This window comes from Schistocerca americana, chromosome 5 (assembly GCF_021461395.2).
Source record: "Schistocerca americana isolate TAMUIC-IGC-003095 chromosome 5, iqSchAmer2.1, whole genome shotgun sequence".
NCBI classification, from domain to species: domain Eukaryota; kingdom Metazoa; phylum Arthropoda; class Insecta; order Orthoptera; family Acrididae; genus Schistocerca; species Schistocerca americana.
In genome coordinates this window covers 104,921,772-104,936,952 of record NC_060123.1, presented here as the reverse complement: position 1 = coordinate 104,936,952, position 15,181 = coordinate 104,921,772, and positions in this window count along the sequence as shown.

Sequence of the window (15,181 nt, the reverse complement as noted above, 5' to 3'; positions counted from 1 at the left end):
TAGTATGAAAAACAGACCTTAATATGAGGAAAAAATTTCAAAGAACGTACGTTTAGAGCACAGCATTGTTTGGTAGTGAAACATGCACAGAGGTCCTGGCAAAAGAGACTCGAAGCACTTGAGATGTGGTGGTGCAGAAGATTGTTGAAAATTAAGTAGAGAGACAAAGTAAGGAATGAGGAGGTTCTTCGCAGAAACGGCGAGGAAAGAAATTTATGAAAAGCACAGAAGGGGCAAGATCATAAGACATCAATTAAGATATCGGGGAAGAACTTCCATGGTGCTTGACGGAGATGTATAGGGCAAAAACTGTAGGTGAAGATAGGTATTGGAGTACAACCAGCATACCATGGTGTTTGACGGAGATGGAGAGGGCAAAAACTGTAGGTGAAGATAGGGACTGGAATACAACCAGCAAACAATTTAGGGTGTAGGTTACTATTCCTACTTTGGGCCGAGTTGTTTGGCACAGGAGCGGAAAGCCTGGTGGGCCGCATGACGCAAAAAATAAATAAATAGAATAATTAATTAATTAAAAGAGAAAGGCCTTCTTGTTGATGACATATGGCAGACGTGGGAAACTGCGTTTTTGTTTAGTATGCTGTGTGATAAATGTGACATTTGTAGATTCACACTCTGATTAAAGCCAAAAGTCAAATGAAAGTTAGTCAATTTGCGCTTAAAGATAGAGTTGTGTTAACTAGGACAATAACTAATAGTGGACACAGTAGCGGCTCTTAAGCACAGATTCTAACTGTCTCGTAAAAGGCAAGTCTGGGTTCGCGGTTTCTGTTTCTATTATGGTATACTATCATTCATATCGGTTTCGCTATTGAATTATGGTACAATCTGTATAAACTACAACATAAAAGGTAACGATAGTGAATTGGTACTTCAAACAGTTGTACCAGTAACACAAATGAAGCTTGTAAGAAGGGAACAGCCACATGTATCACTACACAATTTTTTAATGTACATATTAATATGTGCACACTGATCTAACTGACAACGCTTTAAGGACGTGCAAGCAGAAAAGGAATGAAGGGAAAGAAACATCCTGGCTGATTAAAATTGTGTGCCGGACCGAGACTCAAACTCGGGACCTTTGCCTTTCGCCGGCAAGTGCTCTACCAACTGAGCTACCCAAGCAGGAGAGCATCTGTGAAGTTTGGAAGGTAGGAGAAGAGGTACTGGCGGAATTAAAGCTGTGAGGACGGGGCGTGAGTCGTGCTTTGGTAGCTCAGTTGGTAGACCACTTGCCAGCGAAAGGCAAAGGTCCCGAGTTCGAGTCTCGGTCCGGCAAACAGTTATAATCTGCCAGGAAGTTTCATATCAGCGCACACTCTGCTGTAGAGTGAAAATTTCATTACACAGTCTTCGGACTGAAGACCACAATAACAGAACAAGTAGAACAGGAAACTCGTGACAAGAACGAAAACGTTTCAGATCTACGAAGTCATTCTATCAAAGGAAAAAATAATCACAGTAGAAGTAAAAACAGGAAAATAGGGATAACCAGGACAGGATCATTATTCAGCATACGTTTCCAGTTTCTCCCATCGGATCGTGTTAGATAAATCTCAGGAATATTTATTCGATGCGGCTTCTCGATGTCGTCTTTTGTTTCTGGTGGTTACTGCTGTAAAGCAACATCGGGAGTCACACAGACAACTTTCCAGCAGTAAGCAACAGCAACCACCACGCGATGTTGAACAGTTCTATCGAAGAAATACTGTGCGATTTACACAATGCGATCCAGTGGCAGAAACGAGAAACGCACATAGAGGCGAAAAAAGTCATGGGATGCCTCCTAACACCGTATGGGACCTCCTTTTTCCCACTGTAGTCTCGCAACTCCGAGTGCCGTAAACACAAGCTGTTAGAAGTCCCATGCAGAAATATCGAGCCAAGCTACTTCCATAGCCGTCCGTAATTGCGAAGGTGTTTCCAGTGCAGGATTTTGTACACGAAGTGACATCTGGATTATGTCTTATAAATGTTTGATGGGATTCATGTCGTGAGTTTTGGGTAGCCAAATAATTCGCTCTAACTGTCCATAATGTTCTTCAATAAGTCGCAAAAATTCTCACCCTGTTATATGGCGCATTGTCATCAATAAAAATACCATCGTTGAAGTCCATGAATGGCTACAAATGGTCTCCATATAGCCGAATATAAGCTGGGTCCAGTCAATTCCATGCAAACAGAGTACACGTGACAAAGGAGCCGCCAGCAGCTTGTACTGTCCCCTGTTGACAATCTGGTTTCGTGGATTCGCGGGGTGTGCGCCACACTGGAACCCAACCATCAACCTGTACCTGCCGAAATCGAGACTCATCTGGTCACGCCATGGTTTTCCAGTCTTTTAGCGCCCAACCGATGTGGTCACGAGCCCAGGAGAGCCGCAGTATGCGACATCGCGTTGTTAACAAAGACACTCGCGTCAGTTGTGTGCTGCCACACCCCACCGACGCCAAATTTTGCCGCATTGTCCTAACGGATACAATCGCTGCACGACTCAAATTGATTTATGCGGCTATTTCATGCAGTGTTGCTTGTCTGTTGCACTGACAACTCGATAAAAAATCCGCTGTTCCTGTTCTCGATTATTTAAGTGAAGGCTATGGGCCACTATGTTGTCCTTGCTGAAAGGTAATGCCGGAAATCTGTTATTCTCGGCGTACACTTGACACTGTAGATCTCGAAATACTGAATTCCCTAACTATTTCTGAAATGGGAAAACCCTTGCGTCTAGCTCCCACTGCCATTCCAAGTGTTGATTTCCTTCGCGTGGCTACAATCACATCGTGAACATATTCGCATGGAGCACCTGAGTACAATGAATACAAATGACAGCTCCGCCAATGCACTGCCTTTTTATACTTTGTGTACGAGACACTACCGCCATATCGTTATCCCATGCCTTTTGTCACCTCACTGCTTATTGAACTGATCCGCGGGATATGCTTCGAGGGTGAAACACGTATGTAACATAGCAGCGATGGCGAGGCATTGTAGCATCTGTGACCAGAGAGTATGCGCTTGACCGCGCGAGTGTTGCGAGCGGTTCTCAGTCAGTCAGTCAGTCGTTGCGAGTCTGTCAGTCTGTCGTTGCGAGTAGCAGTCAGTCTGTCGTTGCGAGTCTGTAGCTCTGTCTAGTTGAGAGCAGTACTCAGTCTGTAGTCGTCATGCAGAGCGGTCGGTCAGTAGTAGCAGCCCAGTGCGGTTGTGTGATGTAGGCGGTCGGCAACACTGGTCAAGATGAGGAATAAGGTATACTGTTAATTAATATAATCATTAGATAATGAAAAATTTTATTTATTGTAATTATTCTCCAACAAGTCTCCCAATAATAATTTTTTTATTTCAAAAGCATTTTTCAAAAATTTAATTTTTTATTGAACTAAAGATCTCGTTGCACTTCCCATTTCATTCCACTTCTTTTTGAAGAAAAATTTCACTAGAATTACAAAAAAAAAAAGGAGAATATTATTATTTGCAATGCAGTTCCTCCAAGTGGTGCGCAACAACAAGAGCAGATATGTGACATCCATTTATTCTGAGGTAAGACTTTAATTCTGATTGTTTTACACAGGGCCAAAGACCGATATTTCGGTTTAATTGAATTTTCTTGTCACTGAATGGACTTTAATTTTTTGTGAAGAATTTATATTTGAGTCAGATTGCGAATTTCACATTTTTGTTGCCATTGTCAGTACATTTGTTTGTGGGCAGGTTACGCATAGAGCCATGTCCATCAGCATTTCTAATTAGTATCGTCCTTTTCTTTTAAAATTTTTGTGGGGAGGTTACACTTGGCCCCCATTTCTATTAAGTATTTTCTTTTTTCTTTTAAAATTGCGGTGGGGAGGTTACACTTGGCGACACCCAGTCCAGGATCGTATTTCGTTGAGAGTCTTTTGAGCAACAGTCAGATATCTGCTCTTATTTGCTTAAGTATAATTAGGATTTGGCGCTACGCTTTTATTAATCTTGTGACTTTCTCTCTACAGGTCAACGGCAATTTGTTGCTTTGTTGTATTTGTGTGTTGCTTTTGCATTGTGCTAATTTGTTTTGTGAAAAATTTTGACTATTGTAAAAATGCCGCGAAAGACTGTGAATAGTGTATCGCGAAGTATTGTGAATGAAATTACCGACTTAAACAACGTGACCGATAGTAATTGTGATACGCAACGTAATGATGACAATCCTGCGTTCACTAACAATCAGTGCATTCCAACCACTAAAGATGACTTTCACCTTAATGATGAACAAACGAACTCAATTGTCTCGTCTGTTAACTTGACGACAATTGATGACGCAGAATGCTCTATGGTAATGAGCGCTGCCGAGTCTAACACACCCGATTTAGAAAATCCAAGTAATGTACAGACGAATTTTTCGAATGAAAATGATCAGTGTAGTGAGAGTATGACGGATCCATTTAATTCCGAAATAATGTCTGACAGTGTACATCCGACTGCTCAGAATAACCAAATGGTTACAGTAAGCGTGAAAGTTCCAGATCCACCACTAAACAGCACAGAGAGTATAAACGCTAACTTTGGCTTTGAACAAATCATGGTAAGATTGCTACAACAACAGAGTGAAGATATCAAACAACAATTTAGTGAACAGGACAAAAAATTTAATAAAAATGATGAAAATTTCAGACAACTTAGGGAAGATAACAAACAACAGAATGAAAACCTCAAGCAACTCAATGAACAGGTCAAACAACTTAGGGAAGATAACAAACACTTAAATGAAAAACTTGACAATAATGACGAAAATTTCAAACAACTTGGTGAACAAATTACAGCCGTTGCCGCGCAGTGCCATGACACTAAGGAACAGTTGCGCGTGGAAATTGAGGCTTGTTCACAAAAAAATAGCGAAGAAATAAAGTCTGTTGCGCAAGAATTAAGGGAAATGCAAACAGCCGCGACAAATACACTCAGAGACGAAATTAGCGGAGTCGCCAAACAGTGCTCTGAAAAAGCTACACAATTACGGGACGAGTTTAGAGCAATGACGGTAGAACTTTCGCGCACTATGGACGCAAAGATAGACACGAAATTCGAACAGCAGAACACTCAGATTAACGAGCGCTTTAATCAGCACATACAGAACAGTGATACGCGTTTCCGCAGATTTATTCAGGATCAAAACAAAGTAAAACGACAAGTCATGGAAACAATCACTGCACAAAGACAAGAGGACAAACGTAAAATATTCGCGAAAGCGAAGACGTATGTAGACAATAATATTACTACAGTGTCCGACAAAATTAATACCATAGAACAATTGAACGCGGAATTACGGGATGAAATTTCTGACCTTAAATCAAAAACAGATACACACACAGTAAATATTCAAACAGTGACAGATAGATTCGAACAGTTAGATCTAACACAGGATTGTGATGTTATCAAAGCTGATGTTAAAAAACTGAGCGAAACTACGCGCAAGTTGCAAAAACAGATTAATGCGTCTGATTCTAAAACCGATGATCAGGTTAAGATATTGACTGAAAAATGTGATGAATTGGCCAGTCGTATTGATGTTATCGAAAATGCTAATGACAATAAATCAGACGATACTGCACCGGTTTCATTTATCCAAACACCTGAATTTCAAAATTTACAGCAGACAATTAATGAAATCGATTCATCTAACAACACGTTACGTAGGAAGTTATCAAATTTACAACAAGAAGTAACAGAGATGAAAAACATTTCAGTTAATAACTTACCACAACAGACGCCACTTTATGAACATGTGTCAGAGTCACGCAGCGCGTATAATGTGAGTAATTTACAGAGACTACGAGACGTAAAATCCGAAAAGCCACGCGACTTAAAATCTGAAAAGCTACGTAACTTGAAGTACGAAACGACACAGACGAATAGACTTTCATACAAACCTGAACGTGTTATCAAACCGAGTGACGAGAACGTAGATTTCGAGCAATTTGCATTTGTAAGAAAATGTAAAGAACTTAATAATGACAGCGCACAGATACACGATTTGCACTGTATACGACAATTTATCTTTGTGCTTTCACCGCTATTACCTGTAATGCAGAAACTAGCTTTGAACCTGATGCGACAATTTGCTATTGCATTTTCATCAGCATTGCCTGTAATGAAGAAACAACAATTAGCATGCAGACAGCGATTTACTTTTGGAATTTTACCGCCATTGCCTGCAACGCAAAAGCTAAAATTTATTTGCAGTGCGTAAATGACCTCAGGGGATTCATTACGCTTTAATGAATATGTGCCGTAGCGAGCATAGGGCCCCGAGCTGTAGTAGTGCTGTTTCATCTTTAGTTTTCTGCACTGCTGCCTTTTCTTCTACTATCCTTTATATCTATCAAAACTGCTCTTTAACTATTGCTCTTTGTAGTATTAAGAAACGAGTAATGAAAACCGGATATGACAAATATTTTACCGACTGTGACAATTTTCAGTAGGCACTCCCGTAATGACAACTACCGCCGTAATTTTAATTACAGATAAAATCATAATCATCAGTATGTACAAAATTTTCGGCAGTCGCAACCACATTTTGGTAACAATAGACGTTTTCCACCACAATAGCATGAAAGTCAACCGCTTAGCATACGTAACCAACAATGCAGTCTACAAGGTCAACCAAACTTTAATGTTTCGCCGCGTGCACGTATAGTCCCAGCTCCAACAAATAGTAACGTACGGCAGCAAAGAAATAACTACGTACAGATAACACACCATTTCAATTCCTATCGCAATGCGCTGTATAGAAATTACTATCATGACAGACGTAAAAATGATGAGCACAATTTTCAGCGTACACTTAATAACAGTCGATCTTATTAGCAGCAACAACATCAGCAACAACAAATAATCATGAATGAAACAGACAATAGGTGTCATCCATAGCGTAATACGTCAGTAAGAAATAACAAAGCAGTTCAAATAGTCGAAATGCCACAGCATCTTCTCGTAAATAATAGCACGTACGACAGAATTTGACCAGACACAGTACAGATTGCATATTACAGTAACGCAAACATTACTTTTGACACGCAGAATTTTGCTCACGAGAATGTTATCTGAAACATGCTTTGTTGAATGCCCCACTTTTATCGCACCCAGACCTTACTAGAAATTTTTCCATTGCTACCGACAGTTCCAACACCGCTTTAGGCGTACACATTTTCCAGGAAATAGAAGAAGATGGTTCAACAGTAATTAAAAACATCGCATTTGCAAGCCGCAGTTTGTCACCTGCTGAGCGAAATTACTCTGTTACAGAATTGGAAACATTATGTGTTGTATGGGCTTTTACGAGATTTAGGCACTTTCTTTATGGCAGACGTACCACCGTCTACACAGATCACAGAGCGATACAATTTTTGCTTTCAGCTAAATTTACTCACGACAGATTAAGTAGATGGAAACTATATTTACAAGAATTTAATTTTACGATTGTTCACATTCCCGGTACACAAAATGTTATAGCAGACGCACTATCGCGTTCTCTCGGCAACAATCAGCAAGACGTAGCAACCAACTTCTGCAAAACAAATTTCAGTGTCATGTACATTCAGCAAGTTGCATTTGAAAATTTTATTTCATCGTCATTACAGGACATAGCACAAGAATAAAACAAAGACAATGTGTGGAAAGAAATTAAACAGCTTTGGCAAGATAGAAATAATGTTACGATTAGGAACCACTACACTGTACGCAATGACATTCTGTTTCGCCGCTCTCATCCTGACAGCAACAATTGGTTATTATGCATTCCTGACGAACTGGTTAACAAACTAATTTGGTACACTCATTTAAGTTACGCACATTACGGAGCACGAAAATGTTTTCTTATACTGAGACAGAATTGTTATTTTTCTAACATGGAAAAACGTATACGACGAGTTTTAGCGTCTTGTAAAATTTGCCAGAAAGCTAAATCAGACACCACTTCACATATTCCTCCATTATATCCCATTATACCTGTTAAATTAAGACATATGGCCGCAGTAGATATTTTTGGTCCGATTCCGAGAACTAACAGAGGTTTTTGCTACATCTTTGTCGCTGTTGAGCTCACTTCAAAATTTGTTACTTTCACTCCGTTACGCAAAGCTACTGCTAAAACTGTTTCGAAAGCATTTGTAAAACATTTTCTATCTCATGTAGGGCATGTAATGAAAGTAATTTCCGACAATGGATCACAATTTCGTAGTAGTATATGGACACGCATGTTACGAGCTAGAAACATTTCTCCGATTTATATATCCAAGTACCACGCTTCTTCGAACCCCTGTGAAAGATTAATGAAAGAAATTGGTAAGCTGTGCCGAATATACTGCCACAAAAGACATATTGATTGGGACACACACATATTCTCATTCCAAGATGTAATTAATTCCATTCCAAATGAATCCACTATGCTATCTCCGACTGTTATACTGAAAAACGTTGAACCACCGAACAAAATTAAAGAATTAATAGAATTTCCCAAAAGTCGTCGCCTACGACACCACGAAATAATTGACATTGCGCTGAACAACCTCAAACGTGCCGCAGAGCGCCGGAGAAGACAGCAAAAACAGGTTTGTACACGCCGCGACTTTCACGTTGGACAGAAGATATTAGTACGTACACACTATTTATCCAGCAAATTAAAAGGTAAGTGCAGTAAATTTGAACTTCTATACGCAGGTCCATATCGGATTCGCAGCATCCCTCACCCCAATGTTGTACACGTCGAAACTTTGAGAACCAGAAAATCGAAAGGCAATCACCATATCTCAAACATTAAACCGTTTATTGAGTGAAACCACTGTATGATTCAACACACTATGATGTCATTTACTAATGCAATTAATTCACCTGACTAATTACTGATGATTATCGTATTTTTTCTTGGCAAGTGCCCGGCAAGGTAAGGTTAGCAGGTCGCTCTTCTTGTCGTTACACATCAGACCGTGCATATTTTTCCAGATGAATTTACACATTTATGACTATTTTTGCAATTATATTTATGTGACTACTTATTGATGATTATCGTATTTTTTCTTGGCAAGTGCCCGGCAAGGTAAGGTTAGCAGGTCGCTTTTCTTGTCGTTACACATCAGACCGTGCACATTTTCCATTTTTTTGTGTATATGACTGTACTCCAGTTTTGTTTGTATGTACTGTGAAATAGTTAAGATATAACACACACCAGTTGACTTTGACATTTTTGTTGCCATATGACACCTCAAGATCGTGACTGTTTAACATTTTTTTTTGCTACTGCATTGTATTATTATGTGTACATTTTTGCATCTGAACACTGTCAACGTCTTTAACATATTACGTTTTCTGTCATGTTATGCTGTATGGTTAATTGTGTCACCATAAACCAGTCATTATTTAGTGGGTATATGATTTAAATGCAAGACATTAATCTTTGTTCATCAATTTCAGTAAGAAATGGTGCGTGTAAGAAATAAATTCAACAGAAATGGGAAATTCACCTACGGGATAAACGAAAGGAGATGCAATAACTTTATGAGGAAGAGTAAATGGATCAGGATTAACAAACATTAACAAGAATATACTATACTCATCGAAGAATAGCAGTCTTAACTAATTTTTTCTTTCAGAATACAAGGTGATTGATGCAGGCTGTCAGAGAGAACTACACATCTTAGTTTTAGTGATGAAATATGCTAGAGATAAGAAATAGTTGTGTAATGAGTAATGAAGTGATTTTTTGCAGATGATAATGAATACTGATGAATAATGATGAAGGATATGATGTTATGAATAATGAAGTTTTTCTTTACAGGTGACAGATGAGGATAATGTTGAAGTTATGTATTTATGCTACGTAGTTATTTAAGTATTTGTTGCAGTTTGCTTTGACAGCAGGTGTTACATTGCATAGTAGGATGACGGAAAGTTTTGGAAAGGACAGCTATGGAACACATTTTATACACATTTCACTACTTGTTAATTCGAAGTTCACTACTTTTCAGCATAGTGTGCGTTTGTTCTTTCAGGTCAATAATCCGTTTTTGTATTTTTTCCAGGAGAAGTTTTTCATGACACTTACTAAACCTGTTACTTATTATACCTGTTCTAGTACTTGCATTTTTATATTTTTTGACCCATTTGTGTTTATCATTTATAAATGTGATCACATGTACTGCCTTGTTACATAATCTTGCTACAGCTGACTCATGACGAATGACGTTACCTATCCTCATTTGCAGCAATAGGTCAAAAGCAAAAAGTATTATGCCTCAGCAATTAATTATCGATCCCAACGCAATGCATTGCTAACAAAAAACATGTATTACCAGTCCCACATAATGTCACTAGTTTATGATAATTCTGAATAATACTGATCAACTCTGAATAGCATGTCACTTGATTAATGACCTCTTAATGAGACTATATTCAAAATGATGCTTTGTCACTAGCTAATAACTGCCACTGTTTATTGTAATGATACCACTTATAATGCCTGTGATTATTAATGATTTGACTGTAATTAACTGATTTTAATATTGACTTCGTAATAACCTGAATAATACTGAATGATGATTCTATTCAATACTTGCTGGCCACTGAGTGCCAATAATTGTCACTTGAAGAATTGTGATTAATTATGCCATTGATTAGCTCTTGTTTCCAATGCTGATACTTTGTAACCAGAAAAGAATGTGACTGTTTAATAATGCTTTGTAATTAATTAAGGCTAATAATTCTTACTATATTGAAATGACAAATGATCAATTAATTAACTGTAATTAGACAAATGATTAATTAACGACAAATGATTAATTAACTGTAATTAGACAAATGATTAATATGATTAATTAACTGTAATTAGACAAATGATTAATTAACTGTAATTAGACAAATGATTAATTAACGACAAATGATTAATTAACTGTAATTAGGAAAAGGCTAATGATTATTGGAATGACAAATGATTAATTAACTGTAATTAGGAGAAGGTTAATGATTCTTAATTATACTCTGTAACTGAAAAGAATGCGATTATTTCATAATGCTTTGTAACCAGGAAAAGAAGGCTACTGATTTTATGTAAAACAATTAATGAACATTTTTCTGTAATACTACATACTTGGTACAGAAATGTTCAATAACTGGGCTATGAATGCCACAAACTACTAATTAAGTCTGTAATTGTCAATATTATGTGACATAATGTCCTTCTCCTCATAAGCTAACTACCCTGAATTACTGCAATGTCCATTTGTCCTGTTTATCCTAGTGATCATGGAGCACTATCTTTGGTTTTGCACTAATTCTACGTTGGTGTGCCTTGTAAGAGTGTGGTGTTGACACGACATGCTGTCCACCACCGTGAGCAATGAAGACGTTATTATGGTCCCACTGTTTGGTGTACCTAATGTACTGCCAAAATGAAAACATGGAACATTACTACGACAGTTCAGTGTCTTGGCTACACTGATAAATTCTGATGGGAAAAGAACTTCAAGTTGTGTCACTTGGTGTTGTACTTCTGTGGAAAGATATGGACTTTCAGAGCAGCTGTGTGCAATCTAAAGTGCTACAACCATGATGCAATCCTTCCCTTTCCTATCCTGATTCTTGTCACATAAAAAAAAAAAAAAAAATTTTTTTTGGTAACATCATTTATGTTCATAGGTTATACATTTTTCGATTCGCTGAACTCCAATGCGAGTACACTTATGTCACTTGTCAACATAATATTTTTTGCCAGTCTGTTTATTTGTTCTGCATATGCTAAAGAATTTTTTCAGTGCCTGTGCACTTTGTTATCTGTCAAAAAATTTGTATATACATTTTTCTGATTTGCTACTATGTTTAGTATTCACATTTTGTCTTTGTCTGATATATTTTGTACTTAGTGCGTGTGCACAACATTTAAATATTCTGTAAGTTGTAGGATTTTGTTAATTAAAGAAAAATTTTGCCGCGCTTGGCAAGTCCAAATGACTCACCATCGCTGCCAAATTTTTGCCCCCCCAGTCGAGGGTTATGAAACACGTATGTAACATAGCAGCGATGGCGAGGCATTGTAGCATCTGTGACCAGAGAGTATGCGCTTGACCGCGCGAGTGTTGCGAGCGGTTCTCAGTCAGTCAGTCAGTCGTTGCGAGTCTGTCAGTCTGTCGTTGCGAGTAGCAGTCAGTCTGTCGTTGCGAGTCTGTAGCTCTGTCTAGTTGAGAGCAGTACTCAGTCTGTAGTCGTCATGCAGAGCGGTCGGTCAGTAGTAGCAGCCCAGTGCGGTTGTGTGATGTAGGCGGTCGGCAACACTGGTCAAGATGAGGAATAAGGTATACTGTTAATTAATATAATCATTAGATAATGAAAAATTTTATTTATTGTAATTATTCTCCAACAAGTCTCCCAATAATAATTTTTTTATTTCAAAAGCATTTTTCAAAAATTTAATTTTTTATTGAACTAAAGATCTCGTTGCACTTCCCATTTCATTCCACTTCTTTTTGAAGAAAAATTTCACTAGAATTACAAAAAAAAAAGGAGAATATTATTATTTGCAATGCAGTTCCTCCAAGTGGTGCGCAACAACAAGAGCAGATATGTGACATCCATTTATTCTGAGGTAAGACTTTAATTCTGATTGTTTTACACAGGGCCAAAGACCGATATTTCGGTTTAATTGAATTTTCTTGTCACTGAATGGACTTTAATTTTTTGTGAAGAATTTATATTTGAGTCAGATTGCGAATTTCACATTTTTGTTGCCATTGTCAGTACATTTGTTTGTGGGCAGGTTACGCATAGAGCCATGTCCATCAGCATTTCTAATTAGTATCGTCCTTTTCTTTTAAAATTTTTGTGGGGAGGTTACACTTGGCCCCCATTTCTATTAAGTATTTTCTTTTTTCTTTTAAAATTGCGGTGGGGAGGTTACAAGGGTGACAGAAAAACTATATTTTTTTTTCTTTATTTCTTTTCTTTGTGGTCGTTCCATGTAGATACAAAGTTTACTGTCCTTAATGTAACATTAAACCGTTTTAAGTAGCTTACAATAGTTATATTCACCTCGTACAGATTTCACAGCTACTGTGTTCGTATTTACTGTTCTGTAACACTAGCAAGCAGCTTTTTAATATTCCAGTGACTACCACGAAAACGGTTGGCGCATTTCTGATGTCTCAATCTGCAGAAGACTCGCAGACCGGGTCGGAAGTTCATATTCTGAATCGGTAGCTTACCAAAGAAAGGATTCTCGTTTCCCTCCTTCCTACAAATTCTAAGTAGGAGATAAATTCACAACAATTACACTTTTTAGAGATAAAAACTACAAGCATATTGAAAATGATTCTCAAAACATTATTTATTTCATAAAATACTTGTACAATCCGAAAACTGCTGTTTTTTGCGCGTCGTGAAATAAGTGTATTCAACAAGTCATCTGCAACTACGTAGTTTATCAGTACTGTCGCTTTAAAGATGGAGCGCAGCGATATGAATTAGTCGCGTTTGCAACAGTGTTGATCGTAATGTAAGTTTTCAATCGATGTAAAATGCAGAAGCCGCACGGGATTAGCCGAGCGGTCTATGGCGCTGCAGTCGTGGACTGTGCGGCTGGTCCCGGCGGAGGTTCGAATCCTCCCTCGGGCATGGGTGTGTGTGTTTGTCCTTAGGATAATTTAGGTTAAGTGGTGGGTAAGCTTAGGGACTGATGACCTTAGCCGTTAAGTCCCAGAAGATTTCACACACATCTGAACATCAAAAAGCAGAAACCGAACGCAATACAAGAGAATGTTCTAGGAATACTAATAAGCAAGAAGGTAAATCGCAGAAACTCTGGAATTACTCTTCTCGTACACTGCATATTTTGTTAAAACTTTAGATCTCCCCCCAAGGTTGTGCCTGCTCATTTTGTTTCTCCAGAAGTTACAAAACTATGTCTTGATCATTCATCAAATTCTATTACAATCGTATTTGTAAAAATTTACAATCCTATAGACGTCTGCAGGTTGCCCAAGAGTCAAATTTTCCAAGTGTTTAAGGAGTTTCATTGTCGGAACGACTCTTGAACGACAGAATCAGTTGGTAAAAAAATCCAAAATACGATTTTCAGAACATTTCTTGTCGAATTCCGAATTTGGTTTTTTTCTTATCATCTTCTTCGAGACTTTTTGGAGGTTTGTGCGAACTAGGAAGCGTAGGTTCTTTGAGATCAAGATCAGCGACAGCTTGAACACTTTTTCCAAATATTTTGAATTTTAAAACCACGAGAAGCACTTAAAACAGCAGTAACTGCTAATATATTTTCATACTTTTTCATGACACATATGCCATGTAATCAAAAGTGTTCGGACACCTAAGAGTGAACATTAATGTGGACTATGTCAACCCTTCATCTTTATGAGGGCCCTAACTCTGATGGGGACAGTTTCAATGAGGTTCCTGAATGTCTGTGGAGGAATGGCGGCCTATTCTTCCCCAGGGACCTAATTAGCAGAAGGTAGTTATGATAGACGCTGAGTCTGGAGAGAATTCAACCTTCTGACTCATACCACACATGTTCCATTGGGTACAGGTCGCGACTCTTGGCAGGCCAGTCCATTTCAGAAACATTGCTGTCCATAAACCACTGCGTCACAGATGCTGCTTTATGAGAGGGTGTATTATGGTCTCATCGACTGTGAACTGTTCCTTTCCTGTGCCTAGTACACAATGATGTAAACTTGTTGATATCCTTCCCCATTTTGTGTTTTCTGAAGAGCAATAACGGGAACACACCATAACAATGACAACCACTTACGTATCACAACACCACCTCCTTGGTATTTAACTGTTGACATCATACTTGATCACAGGTAACGTTCTCGAGGAATTCACCAAAGTCTTCCCTCGCATTTCCACTTGCTATGAGTGATTCATCACTCGAAATCACTTGTTCCCAGTCATTCACTGACCAGTCAGGTCGCTCTTTACGTCACCTCAAACGCCGCTTAGCAGTGACTACAGAAATATGTGGCTTACGAGGAGCTGCTTGATCACTGTACCCCATTCATTGTAACTCCGTACGTACAGTCATTCTGCTAGCTTGAATGCTGGTAGCACTTTGGAACACACATGTGACTGGTTAGGCTCGTTTAATGCGATTTTTTATAACCACTCTCCACAACGCTCGACGGTC